The sequence below is a fragment of the Epinephelus fuscoguttatus genome, linkage group LG15 (genome assembly GCF_011397635.1).
Source record: "Epinephelus fuscoguttatus linkage group LG15, E.fuscoguttatus.final_Chr_v1".
Taxonomy (NCBI): domain Eukaryota; kingdom Metazoa; phylum Chordata; class Actinopteri; order Perciformes; family Serranidae; genus Epinephelus; species Epinephelus fuscoguttatus.
The window spans coordinates 41,330,068-41,355,215 of NC_064766.1; the positions used below are offsets into that span (position 1 = coordinate 41,330,068).

At 41.7% G+C, this 25,148-nt stretch overlaps 1 protein-coding gene across 13 annotated transcripts in view; it reads left to right on the plus strand.

The window, feature by feature from the left end:
* dlg1b (discs large MAGUK scaffold protein 1b) overlaps positions 1–25,148 on the plus strand; it is a 185,264-nt gene that overhangs the window by 32,909 nt on the left and 127,207 nt on the right. The gene's annotated exons all lie outside the window — the stretch shown is intronic.

Here is a 25,148-nt window from a genome sequence, read left to right on the forward strand (position 1 = left end):
AGTATCGCGATAATATCATATCGTTACTTAAGTATCGTGATAATATCATATCATGACTTTAGTATCGTGATAATATCATATTGCGACTTAAGTATCGTGATAATATCGTATCATGACTTTAGTATCGCGATAATATCATATTGTGACTTAAGTATCGTGATAATATCGTATCATGACTTTAGTATCGTGATAATATCATATTGCGACTTAAGTATCGTGATAATATCTTATCATGACTTTAGTATCGTGATAATATCTTATCATGACTTTAGTATCGTGATAATATCATATTGTGACTTAAGTATCGTGATAATATCGTATCATGACTTTAGTATCGTGATAATATCATATTGCGACTTAAGTATCGTGATAATATCGTATCATGACTTTAGTATCGTGATAATATCATATTGCGACTTAAGTATCATGATAATATCGTATCATGACTTTAGTATCATGATAATATTGTATCATGTAGCCTCTGGTGATTCACACCTTTAATTGCAACACACCTAAAATCGCAATAAATTGTGTTGTGGGGCTTCTGTTGATTCCACCCCTAATCACAACACGCTTAAAATCACAATAATATTTTATTGTGTCTTGAGTATTGTGATAATATCGTATTGTGTAGCCTCTGTTGATTCCCAACCCTAATTGCAACTCGTTGGAAATTGCAATAATATCGTATCGTGACTTAGGTATCATGATAATATTGTATCGTGATTTAAGTACCGTGATATCGTATCGTGACTTAAGTATCGTGATAATATTGTATCGTTACTTAAGTATTGTGATAATATTGTATTGAGACTTAAGTATCGTGATAATATCGTATCGTGATAATATTGTATCGTGATAATATCGTATTGTCAGGCCTCTGGTGATTCCAACCCCGAGTAGTTACGATGGTTTTAACTTAAAGCATGCTTGTACTGATGACATGACGAAGAAATCCTGTGATTGGACAACAAAAACGTGACACAAATTATAACCGGCAGCAGAAAAGGAAAAACTCCTTTAATGGGAAACAATGGGAAGAAAGCTCAGAGGGAGCAACTGAGGAGGGAATCTGTCTCCCTGGAGTCAGACGTGCAGAATAAAGAACATCATAAAATGACAGTGTAGATGATCAGGATGACATCAGCTGTCTGGAAGCACCTTCAGAGTGAAATACAAGTTCATCTGTTTTATAAGAAGGTAAAAATGTTAAAAATCTGCTTTTCTGTCGTGTTTTTTCTCGTCAGGTTGTAATATAGACACGTAACAAGTCAAAGGTCATGAAGGAGCCCCCCGACTTTAGTTGTTGCTGGTTAGCGGTCGCCCTCAGCAGATTTTATCAGCTGTAGTTAATTAACGACAATTCACCACAGACTGAAACGGTTTGCTTTTCTGCTGAGTAAGCAGCTGCGAGTTCTGGTTATGATGAGTCAGAAATCTCCTCAGAGAGACGATTAAGAGTCCTGTGGAGTTCATGTCTGCACGGGGATGTCCACATACTTTTGGCCATGTGAAACTGTGATTCTTTCTGCAGTCATGACGTCCGAAATCTAAAAACAGTGATAAGATGAGCGGAGCAGACGAAAGACCATCAGTTAGAGACGATGGAAACGATCTTACTGTCATTTCTCTGTAATCTCATGTTTTCATAACAGTTCGTGGGATTGGCCAGAAATTGGAATATAATCCACAAAATGTCATTTTCTGTCCTGGTATGAAATTGATTTTTTGAGCTGAAGTTTGTGGAACAGCTGGTGTCTGGAACAACAAACTGAACTGGATATATGTATTACTGTTATTAATATTATCAGACGGACAAAGAGGATCAAAACAGACATTTTTTCATATATTTATCCTAAAGTTTGGTTGCTTTTTTTCTGAGGTTTGAAGTCAGTTTCTGCAAAGCCTCTTTCATTTTTCATTTTTATTTCACATAAGTTTATAAAACATTTAACCTCTAAATTCCTTGAGATAAAAGCATGATAATTATTTTTATTTCGTGTATCTTGTGTGAAGACATTGCACATGACTTTTCTCATAAACAGTTCAACTTATTAAAATGATGTTTTTCCAAATGTGTGACAGATATCAGTTCTTGTACCAACTTTGGAAACAGTGTGGAGTAGGTTAGTACTGTTATGTGACAGCGCTGCATGTTCCTGCAGTCTGCTGGGCTCTGAACGCACCACATCACTCGTTCATTGCTTCTCATTTCAGCGAGACGTTCTGCAGAGCTTCATCTGGTACTTGGTGTATTTGTGTGCGTGTGCAGACTGCTGTGTGTAGATGGACAGGATTTACACATATTGTGTGTATTTATAGTTGTTTGTGAGGTAACAAGATAAATATGTAAATCAGACAGTTTCGGAGTTGTTCCTCTGAAGGAGCTACGCTGTTTACTTAAAGGTTAACGTCTGTATTTTTCTACCTGGACCTAATTCTCTCATGTTTTTGTGTCTAACTGATTAATAGACCCTTTAAGGGCCGACGTCACGATGACATCATGTTATCAGCTGGAGGTGCAGCTGCCTCTCCCCCACAGGGCTGTAGGCTCCATAGGAGTGTTAAAATGTGTTTGTCTTGTTGTGTTATTGGGAGCCAGAATAGAAGGAGTCATGGCTCAAAACCAGCCGCCACTGCCCGTCAACAAAAACAAAGACAACTATGGTTAAATGTGATAAGACCAAAGGACTGGACGGAGGCCATCATCAAAAATGCTCACATGTGCAGCGCACACTTCATATCAGGTTAGGGAAAAAGTATTTCCTGTTGTAGGGATGAATAAGGTTATGTGTATTAAGGGTTATCATGTCCACCTCATCAGAAACTGGGGAGGGATTAAGAGGAAGATTGGATTTCTCTGCAACGCTAACTTTTTAGCACATTAGCTAACGTTAGCTTCCATAGCAAAACAAACAAGTGTGGTCCTCCTTTGTAAGATTGGCTTCCTGTGACATCATCCATCCACTGAGTGAGAGCATACGGGTCGGCCAGTCTGGTCCCGTTGGTCAGTGTTTACTTATTCAAGTAACACTGGCGGTCCCGGAGAGTGAGTGACCTGACATGGTGCGTTGGTAAATTCAGTCTGACGCTCTACACTAAAATGAGAGCCCTGTTGGTGGAAGAAACGCAGCGTTATATTTCTACATGAATGAACCAACGGTTAAGTTAATCACACATTCACTCCGCTCGGCGCTCTGCTGCTCCGTCTCCACAGACAGAGTGTCCAGAGTGCGCTCTGCCACTCTGAGAGTGCGCTGCTCTGGATAACCCAACGCTACATTCAGACAGCGCTCCCAATTTATCAACGCTCCAGTGTGTGTCAGAGTGCGCTCCCACACTCACAATGAGTGTTTCTGAACGCACCACTCACATCATCTTCCTCCATCGTCTAAAACAAGACAACACAACTTGTTAGCTAGTGCTAGCTAATGTCTGTGGAGAACTGTTTTGCCTCCAGCTAAGCCCCGCCCACCATCAAACATCATACTTTACAGTAAAAAGGTTTTATATTAACAACAGTTTTTAAAAATTGGTCCAGTATTGAGAGAGAGCACAGTTAGGTATATTTTTTTATACAAATTTTTTTGAAGATTAGTTAGAGTTAGATCCATTTCCAATGTTTGTCCTGATGTACAAATTACATAATGTATAATATTTAATGTTTTTGTCACTGACAGGCTCAGACTGTTATTCTAAGTGTCTGATAGCATTATGAAAGGATCTCTACAGAGATAGAGCTTAATTCACCAGTTAGATGTGACAGCATGCTGCCTCTATACACACTAACATGACTGTTTATCTAAATGCAGTCTGGTGGGTTTGGTGATGGTGATTTCAGGACTGTTTCTGGATCTGACTCTTCAACACAAAGCTCTATCTCTGTAGGGATCCTTTCATAATGCTGTCATACACTTCGAATAACAGTCTGAGCCTGTCAGTGACAAACACAAACACTGTTAGTGGACGGACACTGACGGTGTGAACATGCCATCAGCTGCACCGGACACATTCCTGTTAGTCACTTCGACACACAAACGTGGGAAGATACAGGCCAGGTTGAAAAATACTGAAATTACCTTTTAAGTAAAGGTTTAAAATCTACAGTCTGAAAACACTCTGTCATTAAAGAGAAGGCCTTAACTCAACAGGTAAAGTAAAAGTACAGATGTATCAGCAAAATGTCCTCCAAGCATCCAGAGTAAAAGTACTCTGTTTGCAGATTGGCTTGGAGTTTACCAATATGGAGCCAATGTCAGATACTAATGGGTAGATACGTTTAACTGTAAAATACTGCATCTAGAGCGGCCTGTCATATAGGTTAGGATTTATTTTGACAAGGTGCAGCTCCTAACAGAGTGTCGTGTGTATTTTTTTTTTCTGTGACTAAGCGACCGATGAAATCTTTCTGACCCGTGACCTTTCTGGTCGACTAACGTTTGGTCGACTGTTGGGGCGGCAGCTCTAACTGCATCATATTATGTTGTATTTGTAAAAATCTGAGACAAGTGTAGGGCAGTACAAGTAGAAAGTAGCACAAAGAAATACTGAAGTAAAGTACAAGTATGTTTAAACAGTAGAATACTTGAGTGAATGTACTTAGTTACTTTCTACCACCAGAGCTTGGGTAAACAGATGAAACTGTGTAGAGAACTTGAACATGTTGGCCTGAGCTGCTTCTCATTTACTCTTGTTTTATTCCATCAGCTGACCGTGAGCTTTGAGCTTCAGGACCAGCATTTTTTTGTTGTGAGTAAAAAGGTTGTTTTTAGTTTGTGTTGACTTCATCCTAGGAGACGATGCTGAGTCAGCTGCAGCTGAGTCAGCCTTTAGTTTTAGCCCACAGTACAGAACTCAGGTGCGGGTCAAATCGTTTTACCTGTTTGTAGTGCCAGACGAGTCGGTTCGTCTTATGATTTAGCCGCACGAGGCTCGTGGGGTCCGCGGTGTCGATCCTTCTTAGTTTCACTTTCACCTGATGTTGGCAGGAGGAGGACGGTTCCTCCCAGCCCTCCTGTTGACACGGACCGTTGTACTGCCAACAGAACCGTGTGCACCTCGGTGTGCCCACTGCTGTCGGTCTGTCTGTTCTGTTTATTTTCTATTTTATTTTAGAACGAGTCTGGTAACGCTGTTGTTTGTCCTGGTGGTGAATTTTGTCCTTATTTCACACATTTGTCAGTTGATGACGGCAGGACGTAGGCGACGACGACAGGACGTAGGTGATGACGACAGGACGTAGGTGATGATGATAGGACGAGGGGACGACGACAGGACGTAGGTGATGACGACAGGACGTAGGTGATGATGACAGGACGCAGGTGACGACGACAGGACGCAGGTGACGACGACAGGACGAAGGTGATGACGACAGGACGTAGGTGATGAAGACAGGACGCAGGTGATGATGACAGGACGAAGGTGATGACGACAGGACGCAGGTGATGACGACAGGACGAAGGTGATGACGACAGGACGCAGGTGACGATGACAGGACGCAGGTGACGACGACAGGACGCAGGTGACGACGACAGGACGCGGGTGACGGTGACAGGACGTGGGTGATGACGGCAGGACGTGGGTGATGACGACAGGACGTGGGTGATGACGACAGGACGTGGGTGATGACGGCAGGACGTGGGTGATGACGACAGGACGTGGGTGATGATGACACGACGCAGGTGATGGCAACAGGACGTGGGTGATGACGGCAGGACGTGGGTGATGACGACAGGACGTGGGTGATGACGGCAGGGTGTAGGTTACAACAGGTCACAAGTTTGGACTCTCAGGTGTGAAAAGGCCCCCACTCATAAGGAACTTAAAGAGTTAATTAACGCAGTAACGAGGAAACAAACAAAAAAAAAACCATCAAAGAATCTGTGAAATTGTGTCAAACGTTTTTTTATTTTTTTATTTATTTATTTATTTATTTTTTTTACAGCGCCTGTGTTTTCTGCTCTAGCTCCACCCGTCTGGCACGTAAACAGGCTGAAAACAAACAGCCCCAGTTGGAGCCAGGTGTGTGTGTGTGTGTGTGTGTGTGTGTGTGTGTGTTTGCATTGAACTCCTTCTCTTTCTTTCCTCTTTCTCTGATTGTAAACACACCTCGACACTCGTAGGACTCCCCCCTCCTAAATGAAATCCTGCACACGTTGGCGCAGGCCAAACGCCCGCCCGGCCCTGATGGACAAGTAAGTACTAGAAGCCTGCTGTTGGTGGGAGGGGGTGTCGGTGTCGTCCACCCTCGCCGCATGTCCCATCCAGTCCTCATGTTGCTTTGGACCATCGGAGGGGGGCAGGGGGTGGGGGGGGGGGGGGGGGGGTGTGGGTCCAGGGTCAGGGGGTCAGTTGGCCCAGATGGCCTCAAGGTGTCGCTGTAGTTCATTCACATTGATATAAAGGCGGAGTCTAAAATAAAACCAGAGAAGAAGAAACCTGCTGAGTGAGGAAGCAGCTGGTCCAAAACAGCGTTTAAAAGTCAGAGGAAAGAGCTGAGACATCCTGATTTTATGTCAGCTTGTAGCCCAAATCTTTTCTAAATGAAATAATTTCTTACCACAAAACGTCCCGTTTATCAAACCAAAGACTTGGTGAGCAGTTGTTGCTGTCACTGAGCAGCAGCTCTGGTGCAGACAGATGTGACTGTTAACGATGATGTCACTCTCACCTGTAGACCAGACGAGTGTCAGGTGATCAAGTTTTTTTTAGGCTGAATTTAAAAAGCAGGAGTGTCTGTTTGTTCCGGCTGCTTCTTTTCGCTGCTCAGCAGGATTTCCTCACTGCTTTAATCATATTTTATCAGTCATAATAAAACCAGACTCCAGATACATGGAGGAGAAACACAGCGACACGGTGAGGTAGTGTGTGCTGGGTTCAGGGGTCATGGTTCATTGTGCTTTCATTCATTTTGGTTCATTTTGTCGGGTCTGAACAGTACACCTCCTGTCCTCAGCCGAGAGACATCAACAGTCTGTCCCACAGTGTCTCACCTCAAACCTGAAGCATTAAATATCCTTTTTATAAAACCAAAGTGGACGCTTGATCAGATTTGAGCCTCTGAATATTTAGTATTTGTAACATGTCACAGCTGCAGGTTCAACAGTTGATCAGTAGAAAGTGTCTGCTGTCGCTCAGACAGTGAACTCTAACTGGTTTTGTAAGTCGCAGGAAAATAATGAACTTAATCATTGTTTTATTGTCTTTAAAGGGACATACCGCAGTTAAACCTTTATTAAATCTTAATCCAAAGAGCTCTGTTCTTTTTCTGTAAAATAAACATTGTATTCCATCACGGTCAGCAGAGTTTAGACTTCTGCCTGATTGCTTTCGCTCAAAAATGCGTCTTTATATCTAAAAATATACATCCCAAACAGTAGATACCTCAGCACTTGTGTCTCTGTCGCAGCCACACACCTGCCTTCATTATATACAGGAGAACAAATCCACATAAACTGGAGAAAAAAACAATTTAGGGCTCTCTACATACACGACTCCTCACCAACACCTCTCAGCTGCAGGATTCAGACCAGGCCCACAGACCTTATAGGTTCAGTTTATTTGCACATATTCACATGTATAAGAGAAAATACAAATTAAAAAAGGTTTGAACATTGAACACACGTTAAACACACATTAAACACACATTAAACACACACTAAACACACATTAAACATGGCTTCATAGAGACAGTTTCAAACACAAATCAGCTTCACTATAACTCGCAGCATTCACAGACAAACACTTGTCTTTATCTGGACACATTTTCCCCACAAATACAACATGCTAACGTTATTAGCACAAGCCTATGGCATTTTACATTGTATAAATTAGCCTAGCAGCTAGCAGACTTCTCCTCTTCTCATATGAAGCCAGGGACAACAGCAACATTTAACAAAGGTAACGTTACACAGTTCAGCTCCATTACAGCTCACAAGGTTCACTGACAAAACAACTGTCTTATACTAAACACGTTTTCCAAACAAATACAACATGCTAACGTTATTAGCACAAGCCTATGGCATTTTACATTGTATAAAGCAGCAGCTGTAGAGTCGTCACAACACCTGACTGTGGTAAAACAAGAATCATTAATTTAAAAAAATCAGTTTTGAAGTGAACCTGATTTATAGTAGAAGATCCTTCAGGTGACGAACAGAAGCTCTGACCAAACTGAATGTTGGTAAAAACAGACCCTAACAAACCCTCCTGACCCTGAGACCCACAACAGCTGACGTTGCTTCAGGATCTAAATTAGCGGAGAAGTGGAGCGCCTGCTCATCCGTGAGTGTTGGGGTTCCCTCAGAGAGACGGGAGCTGTACTGGTGTTCAGGACCTTCATGGTGGTGGTTCATGTGGATTTCAGTTCTGGTTTGATGTGCAGGTTGCAGCTCATACTTTGACTCTTTAGGTTCCTGTTTGTGTTTTCATGCTCTTAAGAGACATCATCACATCTGCTCGTTGTGTCTTAAGTTGTTTAGCAACACTAAGTGAATGTTTAACAGGGTTGTGTTGACTCTGGTGTCCAGAGGAGGAGACCAAGTGTGTGTGTTATCTACAGGTGGTTCAGTCGGTCAGTTTGACTGTGTGCAGGATGTTTAATGACTTTAAAATAATCCTGCAACGCAGTTATTCACATTTTAACTTTAGTATAAAATATGAAGCTTACAGTCAGACAGTGTATTTAGCCTGAGTGGCTGAGGGGAGAGTTCATGAACCATCAACATAAATTACAGATCACCTGGAAAGTATTTAATAAATTAATCTGTCATAATTAAAACAACTGGAGACTGAGAACAAACTCATATGAGTCTGATCATATTTAGATTTTTATGATTTTAAGCCTGCAGTCTCTGCCCTCACAGACTTTACGTGATGACAGTAAACACATCACACTACGTACAGCTGAGGTCAGCGAGGGCTCAGTCTGCAGGTCCAGAGGGTGGACGTTTGGATTCAGCCTCCGACCTGACCACAGCTTGTTGTCTCCGCCTCCTGCTGCCGCCGCTTCTCTCGTCCACTCTCCAGGCGAGGCGCAGTTTATCTAGCACGACCGCACTGATGAGAGTTGATGATGTGATCCTGGCAGTTAACTAATCACTCACTCTCCTCCTCTCACACACATTGGCCTACACTGGCGGACTCACTCCCTCATTTGACAACGTGATAAAAGCGCCTGCTAATTTGTGGGTCGCACACGAGCGAGTAGTTGTAAAAGATATTCATTTGGGCCCATTTGGTCACAGTCTGGAGGCCTCTTTCTGCGTTTAAAAACCACATATTCAGAGTGTTTTATAGACGTGACAAACACATGAAGACAGTAAAATGATGAAGACTCACAAGGGAGCAGAAAATACGATGAATATGTCGTTCAGCAGGTGAAATCTGTGCTTATGATTAAAAGATATTTGCCGGGTCGTTTGAGAAAAAGTAAAAACAATAGTTTAAAGAAAGTCTCTTATTTGCAGGTTTTGTCTCATCGACGTTCTATAACTCCAAAATATTGAGTTTATTTTTAGATATGAGGAAGAAAAGCAGCGAAGCTTCTTCACATGTGAGAAACTGGAAACAGAATATTTGTATTTTCCAGCCTGAGAATTGACCGAAGAGTTACGTCTGATAACATTCTGTGCTGTGATCAGACACATGTACATACAGGATGTGTCGGTGGAGACAGATGTGCTCTGAGAGCTCCGCCCTGCAGCCGCAGACGCTCTGGTCGCAGTCTGGAGCCCTGGTTTGGCAGCACACAGGTTGATTACAGGACACCTGTACCTGGGTGAAGTATTCAGACCCTTCCCTGCAGTAAATGTAAAAACACTGTTACAGGAAGCGTCCTGCACTGAAAATACAATGTAGTTGAAGTGTCACTGACTGTTGCACGTCATATATGATCTCATTAGATTATTATAACATAACTTTTTCATGCCTCTGTGCCAGAGATAGCTGCAGCAGCAGGAGGCATTATGTTTTCAGGTTGTCTGTCCGTCCTATGAACACACACTGGTGCAGTAACGATGAATACAGTGACAGGAATCAAGAGACAGAAAGTCCAACAGACAGATGTACAATTGAAAATGTAAAAAAAAAAAAAACAAAAAAAAAACGAGAGAAAAATATGGAAATAAATCTGTTTTGTGCAGGAATGTTCAGATGATCTGATTTATTCAGACTCTGTAGTTTTAATGTGTAAATCTCTGGTTGCATCACTTCCTGCTGAGCACTAAATGTTTTATAAGGAGGCATGACACGCCATGATGACACACATGAGGGTGGACGCAGCCACATGACAGATTCATGGAACTGTAAATTATTCATACTTGTGATTCCCACCCGCCCACGCTGCCTCGTCTCCTGCTGCCGCAGCGACGCACACTCTTCGTCCTCCTCCTCCTCCTCCTCCTCCTCCTGCTCCTGCTCGGCCATTTGGTGTTGAGTCATACATGTAACAACGAGCAGTCTGTGTGTTTGTGGAAGTGAAGCTCTGGAGCTCGGAACAAAAGCTGAAGCTGTGTCTTCTCGAGTGACTAACTGAAGATGTCAGCGGCCTTCACATGTTGCTCATTTGTTATTCGTGATGAGTTTGTGGTCGGATGTCAAGTGGGACGCCTCACCGCTTCTCAGACGTGCACATGCATTGATGTCATATCGTTATTAGAGCTGAAACTGTTTGTCAGTTAATTAGCTGAGTGACAGAAACTGACCGATAACTACATCTGTGTTTCCGTAAGAAAAAGGTTCAGTTCAGATTCCAGCCTCGCAGAGTTAAGTACTTGTTGTATTTTTAAATCTTAAAGAACTAATTTAAATATAATAATAACTATATAACAATAAGCTTTTGGTTAACCCTCTGAAACCTGAGAAATTTGGCTTTATTTCTTTAAAAATATGGGAAGAAGGCAATGAGCAACAAAAGAAGAAATGACCCCCAAGTTGTCGGTGAAGATTCTCAGTCATTCAGGACATGGTAGTTCTAAGTGCAAGAAACGCAGGCCAGTTGCCTACGATATAGCACTTATAATGACCCCTAAATAAAGCAAGAAATAAAAAAAATTAAAATAAACAAACAAGGAAATGACCAAGAAAGAGTGCTTAAAAATTATCATAATTCTGTTACATATTTTTTTATTAATTTTAATTAATTTAATTATTTTTTTCCCTAGTTTTTTAGACTTTGCGTCTAATCGTCACATTGACTTTATGCATCGTTCACTTTAACAGATTGTGTGAACATTAGTCACTCACTCCACAGCAGGAAACGACACTTCAAAATAAAAGCTCTGTAGCGGAAATTCACTGTAATTTAAAAAAATTTATTCTTTTACAAACTTGACACGTTTTCAAGCCACTTGCGGTCCATTCAGAATGAACCCAGGACCCACTTTTGGACCGAGACCCACCAGTTGGGAACCACTGTATAAGGAGACCTGGACACAGCACTGAAGGCACGACACAGTCCAGTCCTATGGAAGTTTCTCAGCGGCACATGAAGCAGGAAACACTCTCCTTCTGTGGTTTGACAGTGCCTGGATGTTTGGTGCTGCTTCCACGTCGCTTGGCCCAAAGAGCAGGCGCACTGGGGACTTCAACCGGCCGAGCTGGTCACTTCAGGTTAGAGCTCCGCTTCCAGACTTTCCAAATGTTCACAGACTGAAACGATCAAATCCTGATAGCGAAACGAGTCAAAATGTGTATCCATTGATTTACAGATGTCTCTTTTACAATGTAAGTCTGTGGGTAAAAAGTCTTTTTGGGCCTGATGGTGTCAAGTGACGGACCCTGGAGTTGTAATTCCACTGTTTGACCACTATGGAAATTGGCTTCAAAGCCTGGTGCACTTCCTGGAGGCCCGGTGGTTTGAGTACAAGCGTGTCAAAGGGACCAAAGAGCAGCACATGATAAATGTGATTATATTTTGTGACCTTAATGACATAGTGATTAACATGTTGGTATGGTCTTTGAACAACATCTTTATATATAAAAAACAGATCAAGTGCAGGTATTTTAATGTTGCCTTCACTTGCTGTTGGGATAAATACATGTTTAGATTGAAGGTCCATGATCATCCCAATAAAATGAGTCATTTGTGACAGAGATGTCACACTGAGAAAATAAACAACATGCATTATTATGATATTCCCCTCTAAAAGCCTGGAATTATAACTTTGGTTTTGGTTTTTGTTTGCATTTTTTTTTTATTTGTAAGTAATTAGTATCATAACCTAACACTAAACACACATTAAACACACATTAAACACACATTAAACATGGCTTAATAGAGACAGTTTCGAACACAAATCAGCCCGTAACTCGTGTTTTTACAACCTTCTACCCGTGACAGTGCACTGGAACGGCAGTCAAACCTGTAACTTACCACCCGTGAACTGGTACCAGATCGATGTACTCCCAGTTACGCTTTCTGACGTCACACAGCCCTCTAAACTCTAAACCAATGACCTTACTCCTCTAAACAACAATGGCAGCCCCATGGATGCAGTGTTGATGCAGGTGATACACGGTGAGAAATAGACATAAAATAACCCTAATGTTAACACATTATTGGCAGCCGCTCTAACAGCTAGTTTCCAATGCAAGAATAAATCAATATAAAATACGTTTCCAAACACACAGATAACGTAAAATAAAAAGTATGATAGCACCTGTGACCTGATGCGCCGTTTCTCCTCCTCCGTTTCGCTCAAATGAGGAAGGAACCGGCACCTTTGGCGATAGAAGTGATCATAAACAAACATAAACCCCGCACGGTCCGCCATGTTGCTTTGACAGTTTGACGTGACTTGCCTGGAACGCTATGAAGTCGTGAGTCGTGACTTGATGTAGTGACTTCCGGGCTCAGAGACTTGCCTGGAACACAGCTTTAGCCTAGCGGCTAGCGGACTTCTCTGTACTCATATGAAGCCAGGGACAACAGCAACATTTAACCAAGGTAACGTTACAAAGTTCAGCTCAATAGAGTGTGCCAGTAAACCCGGAACTCTGTTAGCGCTTTTAGCACTTCTGGTTCTCTCGTCTAAAAGTCAACACGTTTTTTGAATGGGATTTTGGTAAAATGCCTCAAATAAGGTCTGTGGTTAACAAAAGCTTAAGCGAGTTTCAGGTTTTGTTCTACGACATAAAACACGTCACTAAATACCCTACTTGTGAATTTTGAAGCTTTTACGTGTCGTAAAAAAGGCTGTTGCTAACAAGTTGCTCAATACGACTACAAACCCCGTCGGGGACATTAAACGTCATCACCCCCGCACAGACGAGAATGCTGGCAGTCCGCCATTACAGCTTCTTATTTAGCTTCAACAGTCCGATTTCCCCATTATACAATGTTTTTAAAATAAACCGGCCGAAATCAGTTGAAAGCTTAGTGGCGGTGACGTCGAGAGTCTACTACTGACGTTTTACTTCTGGCGATCACATTTAAGCTTCAAATGCGGTATGAAAGGTGTTCATATGTGAAGATTATCTCGCTGAACAAAACCTGTAAGTATCATAAACTTGAGTTAGCCACAGAGCTTATTTTCTGACATAATCCAAAACGCAATGCAAAAATCACATTCACTTTCTCTTCTGGAAACCAGCACGATGCTAAACTTCCGGGTAGAGCTCACAATGTTCACTGACAAAACAGCTGTCTTATACTAAACACATTTTCCCCACAAATACAGCATGCTAACATTATTAGCACAAGTCTATGATATTTTACATTGTAAAAATTAGCCTAGCAGCTAGCAGAGATTTTCAGAGAAATTCAGCTGACTGAGCGACTGCACAGTTCACTGTCAGGTCTTTCAGCCAGGGGGGGAAGTTTGCGTTTCAAAGACACAAAAGAAAGGAAGCAAACTGACTTAGTAAAAAAACGAATAAATCAAAAGGTTCATAATTGAGACGAGGATGAAGAGAGGGATGGCCGGGGGCCCACAGAGCCTGCTGATACTCAGGGCCCAGAGTCTCTGTGCTCCGGCCCTGGACATCAGTTCTTGCTTTGGTCCTTAGTGCTCAGGAGAAGTGTTAAGTTTGAGAGACTTGAGATTTCCCACAGCTCTTAAACGCAGCCTCTGAGGGGTTCACTGAGTGCTGCTCCCGCTGAGCTCCGGATACCGGGATGAAGGAGGACCGGGGGAGGGAGGAGGCGGCTCTCCGGTGAGCACACACTCTGTCTCCGGTAGACCGTGGCTGTCGGTCGCTCTCGGTGTGTGTGTGTGTGACGTTATTGATGAAGACAGAGACTTTAAATGAAACCGTGAGCAAACTGACCGGCTGGAGCTCGCGCAGCAGGAGTGAGAGCACGCGATGAGATGCCTATGTTCCCGGGCTTTACTCCCGGCTCGGAACGATGGACTGCATCTGTATTGTCACCACTAAGGTAACGCCTGAAAAACCTCCGTTACATACCGACACACAAACACTGTGGACTGCGGCTTCACTCAGTGACGAGCCTGTGTTTAATTCGGCGTGTGTCTGATCCACCAAACTGCATTTATTACATTAAAAAATCTACTTTTTAGGGAACTGTTCGCCTCTCAATCCCGTAGTCTGTGCTCTTTGAATAGCGCAGCTAACCAACGGAGGCTGGTGATGGCATGTGGGGAACTAAATATTAAAGTTAATTTTATACGGTAATGCAGTGAATCTTTATGGATTATAACACTGCCGAATTAAACACAACACTGTTCACATTTGATTGATGATGTCTTGTGATCTTCTTTGTGTTGCGTTTTTACGGATAAGTAAAGAATAGCTAATTTGTCATTTTTCTTAATGGTAGTTTGGCACGGCGTTTCCTCCGGACAGCACAGGGACCTACAGCTTATTTGACTGATGTTTTCATCGCCACCACAGAAACATTAGATAACTCCTAAAATGAGATAACGTTATTTGACACTCTAGCCTTTGTATTGATGTCTGACAGTAACTGATCAGATCAATAATCAGCTAATTGTGCTCATTTCCTCACAGCAGTGTGTGGTGCAGAGTTGCATTTTGTTTTAATTAACTTTAACAGTTAAAGCTGCTTTATGTGGTTGTTAATAATGACTGATGGTGGAGGCTGGAAGCTCAGCATCCACATCACATCATCAGCCTGTGTTCATCCAGAAGAGACTAATAATAATCTGATGTCATCTTTCTGCTGTGTCGCCTCAGTACTGAAGCAGGAAAAGTTCATTTGCCACCTCCCACACATGATCTCAGGCCAGGTGGGCGACCTCGTGCCGCTGTGTCATCCAGGCTGCTGCTGGTGTTATCCCACTCTGTATGCACTCCTGGAAAACCTGGAAAGTTCCTGAGTAGTTTCCAGATCTGGAAAATATGAGATAAGGCAACATTAAAATATCCAGGAGAATATATTGTGTGAGAGGTCGTTCAGCAGGCAGCAGCTGACAGGTTGTGTTCAGGTCTGTGGTCTGTTCACATGTTTTATTTTTAATGGTTGAAGGTGTTTATGAAAGCAGGTGTATTACATAATATCTTGTTTTCTAATGTATCCTGGACAAACTGGAAAATTTAGGTTGTTCCAGGTACAGAGAGACACCTGGGAAATATGATCCTTTAAGTGGACATGATCCGAGTAACGTCCGACCAAATATTTTTTATTGGAAAAAAATGTGTTTCTATGAACAAATAGGTTAATAAGTGGAGCGGCTCCTCTGTTTTCTCTGTTCACGGTTATTGTTCAGAGTTAAAGAATATCTGAATTAATCAGAAATGTAAAGATTTTTTACACTTATGAAATCATTTTAATCGTTCACAGTCCAACTAATTTTTCAGTTTTTATAAATACATATTTTTAACCATCTTGAAACATGTTTTTACCATTTTGTACTGTAATTAAATCTTTTTTTTTTCCCAACCAAACTGTCAGAATTCGAAGATGTTTACACTGAAGAAATCATTTTAATCAATCACAGTCTACCTTTGTTTTTAAAAAATATAAATACATGTTTTCACTTTCTTTTTACATAAACATATATTTTTACCATCTTGTAATATATATTTAACCTTCATGTAACACAAATACATATTATTACATATGTTATACCACCTTGTAACATGTATTTTTCACTATTGCATAACATTTACAGGCATATTTGACCATCTTGTAACAGATACACTGTTTTTATATACAATATATTTCCAGTCTTGCAGTGCAATCAGTGCAGTATTAATTTTAACCTAATTGCTGAGGATAGATTCTGTAATAAACGGTAATATAGAGGCTGATTAAAGCGTGATTTCTGGGACACATGAGGAGCTCTGCTGTTTGACGGCAGAATGTGAACGTGACCTTTGTGTTAATATTTTTTCACTGTCTGCTAAATGTGTGTTTAAAGATAAACTGAGTGTCTCTGACTCTGTGGTTTAAAAAGCTTCGCTGAGGCAAAGCGGCTGACGGCCGACCTTTTAATAATGTCAGCGCGGCGTCTGATGTGGTCGGTTTGTGAGCTGTCGTGTCGTCCTGGGACCAGACTGACCCCGAATTCACTCCAGAAGTGAGACGTCAGAAAGACGAGGAGGAAAATGAGCCTAACTGATTTTCAGGTGGGGTCCATGAGGTGTGTGAGAGGAGACATCACCACTGATTTGATTTCTCACCAGTCGTAGCTCCGTAGAGCCACAGTGAAACCAGGAGAGGTGATCAGTCATCAGAGATGGAGTTGATATGTTAACATCAGTGTCGTGAGTTGGTGTGGATAGATGGGTTAGTTAAGATGGAGGCTCTGTTCTGGGAGACGGATGAGTGACGGACATCAGAAGCTTTTCAGAAATGTCCTTTGGGTATCAGAGTTGTAGCTCGGCCTCTTTTCAGTTAGCAGTGGGTTGATTCAAAGAAATTTAAAAGTAAGAAGAATTTAGATGAAGCATCTCAGAAACATGATTTATCAGAGAGTCAGTCGGTGATGATTTCTGCTAAAACCAGTGAATCTATTTATTATTTAATCAGTTAGCCAACCAGCACACAGTTATTTGAACCTAATGTTGACAGTTATCACATAAAAATGCTAAACATTTTTCTTAAACACTCGCCAAAATATTTATTTGTGGGGTTTTTTTTTCGCTTCTTTAACATTGTGAAATTATTTTGATTGTTTTGACATTTGTGAAGAAACCTGATAGATTTTTGCTCCGCTAACTTGTAACAGCCATTTTTATGCCTACACAGTGGCGATAGCCTTGACCAGAGGCAATCTTGCGAATGCAATATCTCAAGAATGCCCTGAGAGAATTTCTTTGAATTTGGCACAAACGTCCACTTGAACTCAACAATGAACTGATTAGATTTTGGGGGTCAAAGGTAAAGCTCACTGTGTCCACGTCTGTCTCATTCTTGTGAACGCCATATCTCAAGAACACCCTGAAAGAATTTCTTCAAAGTTGGCACAAAATGGTGATTTATTCAAATTTGGCACAAATATCCACTTGGACTCTGCGATGAACTGATTAGATATTTTGGTTGAAAGTCAAAGGTCAAGGTCACTGCCTGCATCAGTCTCATTCTTGTGAATGAGATATCTCAAGAACAGCTTGAGAGAATTGCTTCAAATTTGGCACAAACATCCACTTTGAGTTAAGGATAAATTGATTAGTTTTTGGTGGTCATAGATCAAAGGTCAAGCTCACTGTGTCCGTGTCTGTCTCAGTCTTGTGGATGCCATATCTCAAGAACACCTTGAGGGAATTTCTTCAACTTTGGCACAAACGTGGACTGAAAAATAAACTGATTAGAATTTGGTGGTCAAAGGCCAAAGGTCATTGTGACCTCACGAAACATGTTTTTAGCCGTAAGAATTCATACACTAATTTTAACCAAACTTGACACAAATGTCAAGGATGTCAACAGGATAAAATAATGAAGGTCAAAGGTCAGCTTGACTGTGACATCATCATGTTTTAACGTCATATCTCAGGAACAGAAGGGGAGACATTTGGTCAGATACTGAATTGGTGACTCTAATCTTGAAACTGTGCTGATTGTATAGATCTTCTGTGTGTGAAGCATCCATGTTTTCACTGACATGGATGGAGACTGTCAGAGACACTGGACTGGTGGGCGGAGTCATACAACCACAGGGTGGACTGGTGGGCGGAGTCATACAACCACAGGGTGGACTGGTGGGCGGAGTCATACAACCACAGGGTGGACTGGTGGGCGGGGTCATACAACCACAGGGTGGGCTGGTGGGCGGAGTCATACAACCACATGACGGTGATTCTTTTTTTCAACCATTATTTAGTAAACATGAATCATTTAATGTAAAAATAATTCAGATGAATAATCGAGTTCTGTTGCAGTGTTAAATCAAAATGGTGACGTGTCCTCCTCCCACCACCTGTGTTGATAGCCTCTGCAGCTCCGTGGAAAATCCTGACAATGTTTCACACACACGATGACAAACAGCTGTGATACTGAGCAAAGAGTCAGTGCTGTGGTTTCAGTCCTGGTCTCTGGATGCTGCTGTGATGTCACTGATGTGGGGGCGGGCTGAGTCCTGGACCTCCTGCTGGGTTTGGGATCAGATCCCTCCAGGCCTTTTCTAAAATCCCATTTCTGTGTGGCGTGTCGTCATCCTCCTGCGCTCGCCTCTGATCTGCTCTCAGCTCCAAAATCTCCCCTCTGCTACTTCCTCCCTCAAACACTCACCCTGTAAATGTACAGTCATGTTGTGCTGCTTTGACCTTTGACCCTCAGCCTTGTTTATGTTGGGTCACAAACATTGGAATTTATTTCTAGTGAAACGTTTAGGTGCAGTTGGTGCAACTTTTTGGCTGAGACATGGCGACGTGAGGCAACACAGCAGTTGTTCTACATTACCGTTAGTCATTTGATGTCTGTTTGGTGTGTGTGGGCCTGAAAGGAACAGTGTGTCAGATTTAGGGGAATTTAGTGGCGTCTAGCAGTGAGGACTGCAGATTACAACCAGCTGAAACTTCTCCTGTTCAGAATTGTTTCAGTGTCCTCTCCGAAACAAACAGACCAGCTGATTTTAACCAGGAGAAACTCTGAAAAAGACATGTCATGTTACAAATCAGTCAGCGACGGGCTGCTGACTACGGTGGCCTGAAGAAACCAAATGATTAGAAAGTATTTCCAGCCTGGGAGCTCGCACCTGCAGTCTCACACTGTAATTAATTCCTTGAACTGGCATCATGTCTTCGGCTAGAAAGTTCGACGCTGCGTCTGTTATGTCTCTGCTCCTTTTCCATCACTTCTCATACGGGGTTATGGCGGCAAAAATGACACCATTGCTTGGTGTGTTGGTGCCGCCCACACAGCAGCAGAAGTGTTCAGCTGTTGAACACCTGTTGGTGGATTTACTGCAGTTTGGGTGGATATTGATGCTCTCAGTATAGTCACTGGGACGCCACCTTTTCAGGTGATGGAAAAGGTTTGTTGTGGTTCCCGGCCTGGTTGGCACCAATTGACGATGTATTTTGCAGACCATCTTTGTCCGTGCGTCGTCACCTTTCAAGTAGCCAAACCACTTCCAGATTACCGACGTTGTGTGACCTTTTCTTATCCACAGTTTCGTCCATTTTTTAGGACAATGCAAGCTCTTGTTCAGCTTCACTTCCTCTCATTTTCCCTTCTTTTTGTTATGTCCAAGCTACTTTCTCTTCCTCCTCACCTCAGCACAAACTTTGCAGTGAAAAATTGGGCGTGTACAGTGATGTGCATCCCCAACACTGCAGAGTGACTGACAGCTGTCTGTTAACTTCTGCTGTTTGGATCTGTCTAGGTCTGTCCACATCCAGTGAACATAGGTTATCATCATCATTGACATGTTTTATTGCGATTCCGTTTCGAGATTGTTTTATCGCCCAGTCCTATTCATAAGTATCAAAATTGCTGACGATCACTCAATTCATCGACTAATCGTTTCAGCCCTGTCGTTTAAAATGAACCAAACTGATGGTAAGTTGTGAAGCGATTGATTAATGTAGGGAATATTATTCACATGAAACAGACAGACGTTGATGCTTTAGTGGATTCGTGATGCTTGTGTGTTGGATGAGGACGAGGTGTTGGAGCCTCAGGTGCAGCCTGTGTGTTTGTAGGGCAGCGCCTCAGTGTTGGGACTATTTTCAGCTCTTTATTAAGTGAGTGCTGCAGCTCTGTGGCTCAGCAGGACCAAACACAGTCAGCTCGGTCTAAATAAAGTCGCTGCTGCTGCTGCTGGTCATGTTCCTGCAGACGCACCAGCACCTCAGGATGCCTCCACACATCTGATCTGAGGACACAGGTTACGTGTTTATAACCACCTCTTTCCACATCAGCTTAAAATAAATTAGGGCCCAACGGTGCAAAATATTATTTTTTATGCATATGTATTGCATTTTAAAGGAGCTGAAGGTGTTTAAAAACAAACTAAACTTTGCACAAAAATCGGAATTTTTTTTCATATTTCATGAGACTCGTGCTCGGATGTATTAAAAAAAAACAACAAAACAAAGCTCAGTAGCACATTCAGCAAAATTTCTAGGAAGCAGCCCCCGCTGTAAGGTTCACTTAGGTGTATGAAAAGTGGCGCACACACAAAAACAGGTGTGTGTTCTGTAGCGCCACATAGTGGACATGGGAAGTGGTACGTAACTGCAGAAAGTCACTTCCAGCACAGCGCTGTGCACATCACCCATGAAACGTCTCGTGTGCAGTGTAGGGCTGTGCCATATCATCTTGTTCACGATAATACCGGAAAAATTCATACCCTGATACTAACGATATTTCGACTTGTTGACATATTGACGTCATACTGTTACCCACGGCAACAGCAAGCATGGCTGAAGGGGAAATTATTAGGTTAGGTTGACATGTAAAACTATACCGCATATTTTTTTTTCAATTCTATGTTCTTAAATTGACAATAAGAAATAGTTTTTACTAATTTGTCATATTCGTTAACAGTAACGTTATCGCAAAAATACCCTAAAATATTTTTATATTTTGTCAGGGCCATATCGCCCAGCCCTACCGCATTGCCTGACTGTGGTGTAAATGTACGTCCGCATCAGCCAGTGTCCCGCCTCCACCCCTGATGTGCGGGAAGCTGCGAGGGCCCGTTCATCTCTGCTCGCAGCTTTAACTTTTTGACGTCCCTGATTTCGTATTTGTTGGATGATGTGGATTTGTTGCTGAACAACAGTGCAGAATTTTGGATCCTGTTTTCCAGCGTACTCTCTCATCACTTTTAATATGTCTGAGTGATTGTGAGAGAGTGCCGTGTTTTTATCGTGGTTGATTGAGCCATTGGAGCGTTGCTGTTGGGTTGTACCTCAGCAGTCAGTGTTCCCGCTGTTTAACTCTGCTCTGATTTCTGATTTTTGAGCGACAAAGAAAAATGGATTTCTTGGAAAACTGCTGTTTTATTTGGATGTTAAACTACTTTAAAGTTTCATTAATTATGTGGTATCAGATCAGTGTGTTAGCTGTGTCTCAGTTCAGGGGCTGCAGACTTTGAAGGCTGCGTTTGAAACACGATTGCGTCACATCGGTGTGACCAACGACCTCCCATTTTGAAGGCTCCTTCAAATGCAGCCAAGAATTGCAGTCTTCCTTCCCAGCATTTGGAGAATGCAACAGATGAATCCTTCGTGGCCCAGCCTATCCCAAGATGCACTGCAAGCTGGTGACGACTGGATTGTTTTCATTACAGCGTCTGACACACTCCCGGCAGCAGTGGCGGCAGCTTACACTTTACTGTGTTTCAACTCACTCGAATAGCTAACAACACAAATGTTATTGAACACAGGAGGCCGTCAAACCCAAGAGTTTTGTTCAAATAACAGACTAACGTATGTGACGTGACGGTGATGCGAGGCGACGTTGCTAGTTAGCCTCTCATCAAGCGCAGCTCCTTGCTAGGTAACAGGAACGCCAACGGGTCGGGCGAGAACAACTTGTGGTGCAATGAGGAAATCCTCCACAGACCAGACAGTCCCATTTCGGAGATTGTTCGGTTTGGCTGATACGCGGCCAACCCTTGAATTGAGACACAGCTAAGGCTGCAGCCTTCGATCTGGCATTTTGGGCAGTGTTAGAGGCTCCTGCGATGCTGGTGTCTGTTTCAGAACAGCTCTAGACTGCAGCACGGACATCAGTGGCTCCAAGTGTTGTTTTTACTGCCCTGTAAAGGGTTAAAGCTACTTCATGTGTGACACTAAAGCTAACGCTACCTGCAGCTATATGTGAGAGGCTCAAACTGGAGCTACAGTTAGCAAATGTTTTGCTTCGCTTCACAAGATAAGACAGAGCTGTGTTTAACACACACACACACACACACACACACACGCACACACACTGTGCTTTGTTGAATTAGAATCACCTGGTTTGAGTATTGTAGTGTGTCGTTTGTCTGAGAGCAGCTGACCGTCACTTTGTTGCTTCATCACCAGCTTCATGTTTAGAGCAAGCTGTGGTGTCGTCACTGGTTACTGGGACGGTGGTGCGACTGGGATTTTTTTAAACTAGTGTGGCGTGGCGCATAAAAGGGTTTGGAAACACTGACCACAGAAAGACACACCCATAAAGAACACACACACACACACATGAACACACAGCCTGCAGCAGCTGGAGCCTGAAGGGATAATCAGTAGTCTGCAGTGTTTCCAGAAAATGACCATAAACAAAGCTGCAGGGGCTGATGGGAATGTTGATCAGCTGTTTACCTGCTGAGATTTCCTTACACACACACACACACACACACACACACACACACACACACTCTGCAGCAGTTTTATTATGGCAGCGTGTTGATGGATGAACTCGTCACTGCTCTCTGCTCCGATCAGCAGCTCTCTGCTCTCGTGGGAAAATGTGACTTAATTATTTATGTTAATTACAGGCTGCCGTAGCTGAGGGCCACAGTGAGTTATAGGATGAGACGACTGCTTGAAAAAGAATAAAAACATGGAGTCACTGTCACCCTCTGGGAGGCTTATTTTAGTCGTCTTTAGACAATTATTTATGCAGTTACTTTTTTTTAAAATCTATTTTTCTAGCGACTTTTGTGCTCTTGTTTTATTTTTGTCACATTTTTTATGGTTTATATATATTTTTTTAATTTTATGCAGATACTTTATTTTCTGTTTTACATCTCTTATTTATTATTCTTATTTTAGGTAATATATATTTGTTTTTTTTGTATTGTTGGTTTATATAATTTTCTCTTAATTGTCTTTTTTTTATAGAAGTTTTTTTTTGTTGTTGTATACACAGTTGCATTAAATAATGGTATTTTCTTTTCTTTTTTTAGATCATTCTTATAAGAAAGAAGTATATATTTATTTTTTATTGTTATTTTATAGCATTTTTTATACCTATAATTTTCATTTTCTAAATTATACTTTAAATTAGGAACAATATTTTCTTTTTTTAATGTATTCTTTAATAGAAGTATATTTTTTGTTTTATTTTATAGAAGTATTTTATTACATACAATTGTAATTTTTTTAATTTTTTTTTAGTAACAGTTTTATTTCATTTTTAGTTTAGTTTTTTAAAAATTAATCCTTTTTTTAAATTTTTTTTTTTTGACAAATTAGTCTTACTGCAGGGTTTTATTTTATAATTAAAAAAAAATGTTTTTAATTTTTTTTTGTTCAACAAAACCAATGCAGCAATCCAGCTAATACAGAATGATAATATAAATAGAATTAATACACCATTACATCAAGCGTCCATTCCAGTGGGAATAAAATGAAGTATATTAATAAAAGTATAAAAAGAAAATGTGACATCGGTGTTGGATCGGCTGCAGAGAAACACCAGAAACGTCTGACCTAAAACGTGCAGCTTTGCAGCAGGAAGTCTGTAAACTTCCTCCGAACTCTGCTGCCTCATCTGTCACCTGATACGAGACAGGACATTTTAGCTTTAATTTGACAGTCAGAGGTGAAGGAAATATTCAGATCCTTTACTAACAAAGTGTCTGCTCCAGTAGGAATAAAATAAATACATGATGAGTAGTAATGATATGATCAGACGCTGCGGTTTCTTTGGTTAGTTTCCTTCTTTGACTCTACGATAGAAGCCTCGTAATAAGGCATGAAACAGGTATGAAACAGCACCTCCTGCTGGAGTCAGAGTCAACAGAACAGTATCTGTTTTTCCATGTTTAATTAAGTAAAATAAAAAATGATAGATGCAGAGCGGACAGCTCATTAAAAAGTACATACTCTACTTTAAACACTTAGTTTTCAGGTTAATTTAAAAACTAAATATACAGAAAGTATTGAGTCGATTTTTGTGTATTTACAACGTCTGTGGTCTGAAGACAGAACAGCCAGTTCCAGTCCTGATTCACGAGACAAAGATATGTGCAGGTTGATGATGACGCGACGTTTGTTTAAACAGATTTGGTCTCAAAAAATGAGATGAATGCTGCAGGTCAAAGATCACTTTATATTACTGCATCTGTGTGTGTGTGTGTGTGTGTGTGTGTGTGTGTGTCACCACCTGTCCATGGATTAAAATTCAATAACCATCATATTCCATATAATGACTTCTCCAGACTTTTCCAAACCCCCGAGTGTACTTAATTACAAATTTAATGTACCTGTGCTTTACTTGAGTATTTCCATGTTATGCCGCGTTCTACTTGTACTTTTTACTCTGCTTCAAATGTCTGTACTCGTACTGCATTAACGGATGTGAGTACTTCTCTGTCGCAGCTGGTTCCTGAAGCTGTTTTATATCTCTAGTAACACAAACTTGAATAAAATAAAGAAGAAAAAGATTTTTTCTCAATAATATTGTGAAGGAACTTGGGCTGGGTCCGTCTGGTCAGTTGGTCAGTTGGTCGGACAATCGCCGGTCCAACTTTCATAAATCGTCCACCAAAGATCTTTTTTCTAGCTCGAAACATGAGGTGCTCTCCTGAACACGTCCAGCTGGGAGCGCTTTCTTTGTAGGGCGGTGTTTTTATGCCTCTGCACCGGAGATTGTTGTGGTTGAATAACCCGGTCTCACTCCAAAGTCGTCGGATACCAGCGCTTGGTCGATGACCTCTCACATTAGACACGGACAAAAAAAGCTGTTCTTCACATCGGCATGATTCAGAGCCGGTCACCGCTATTGTTCAGGAAAATGTGGTGGATGGGTCCAACAGTCACCAACTTTCACCTGGAAGACTGTTGTTCGT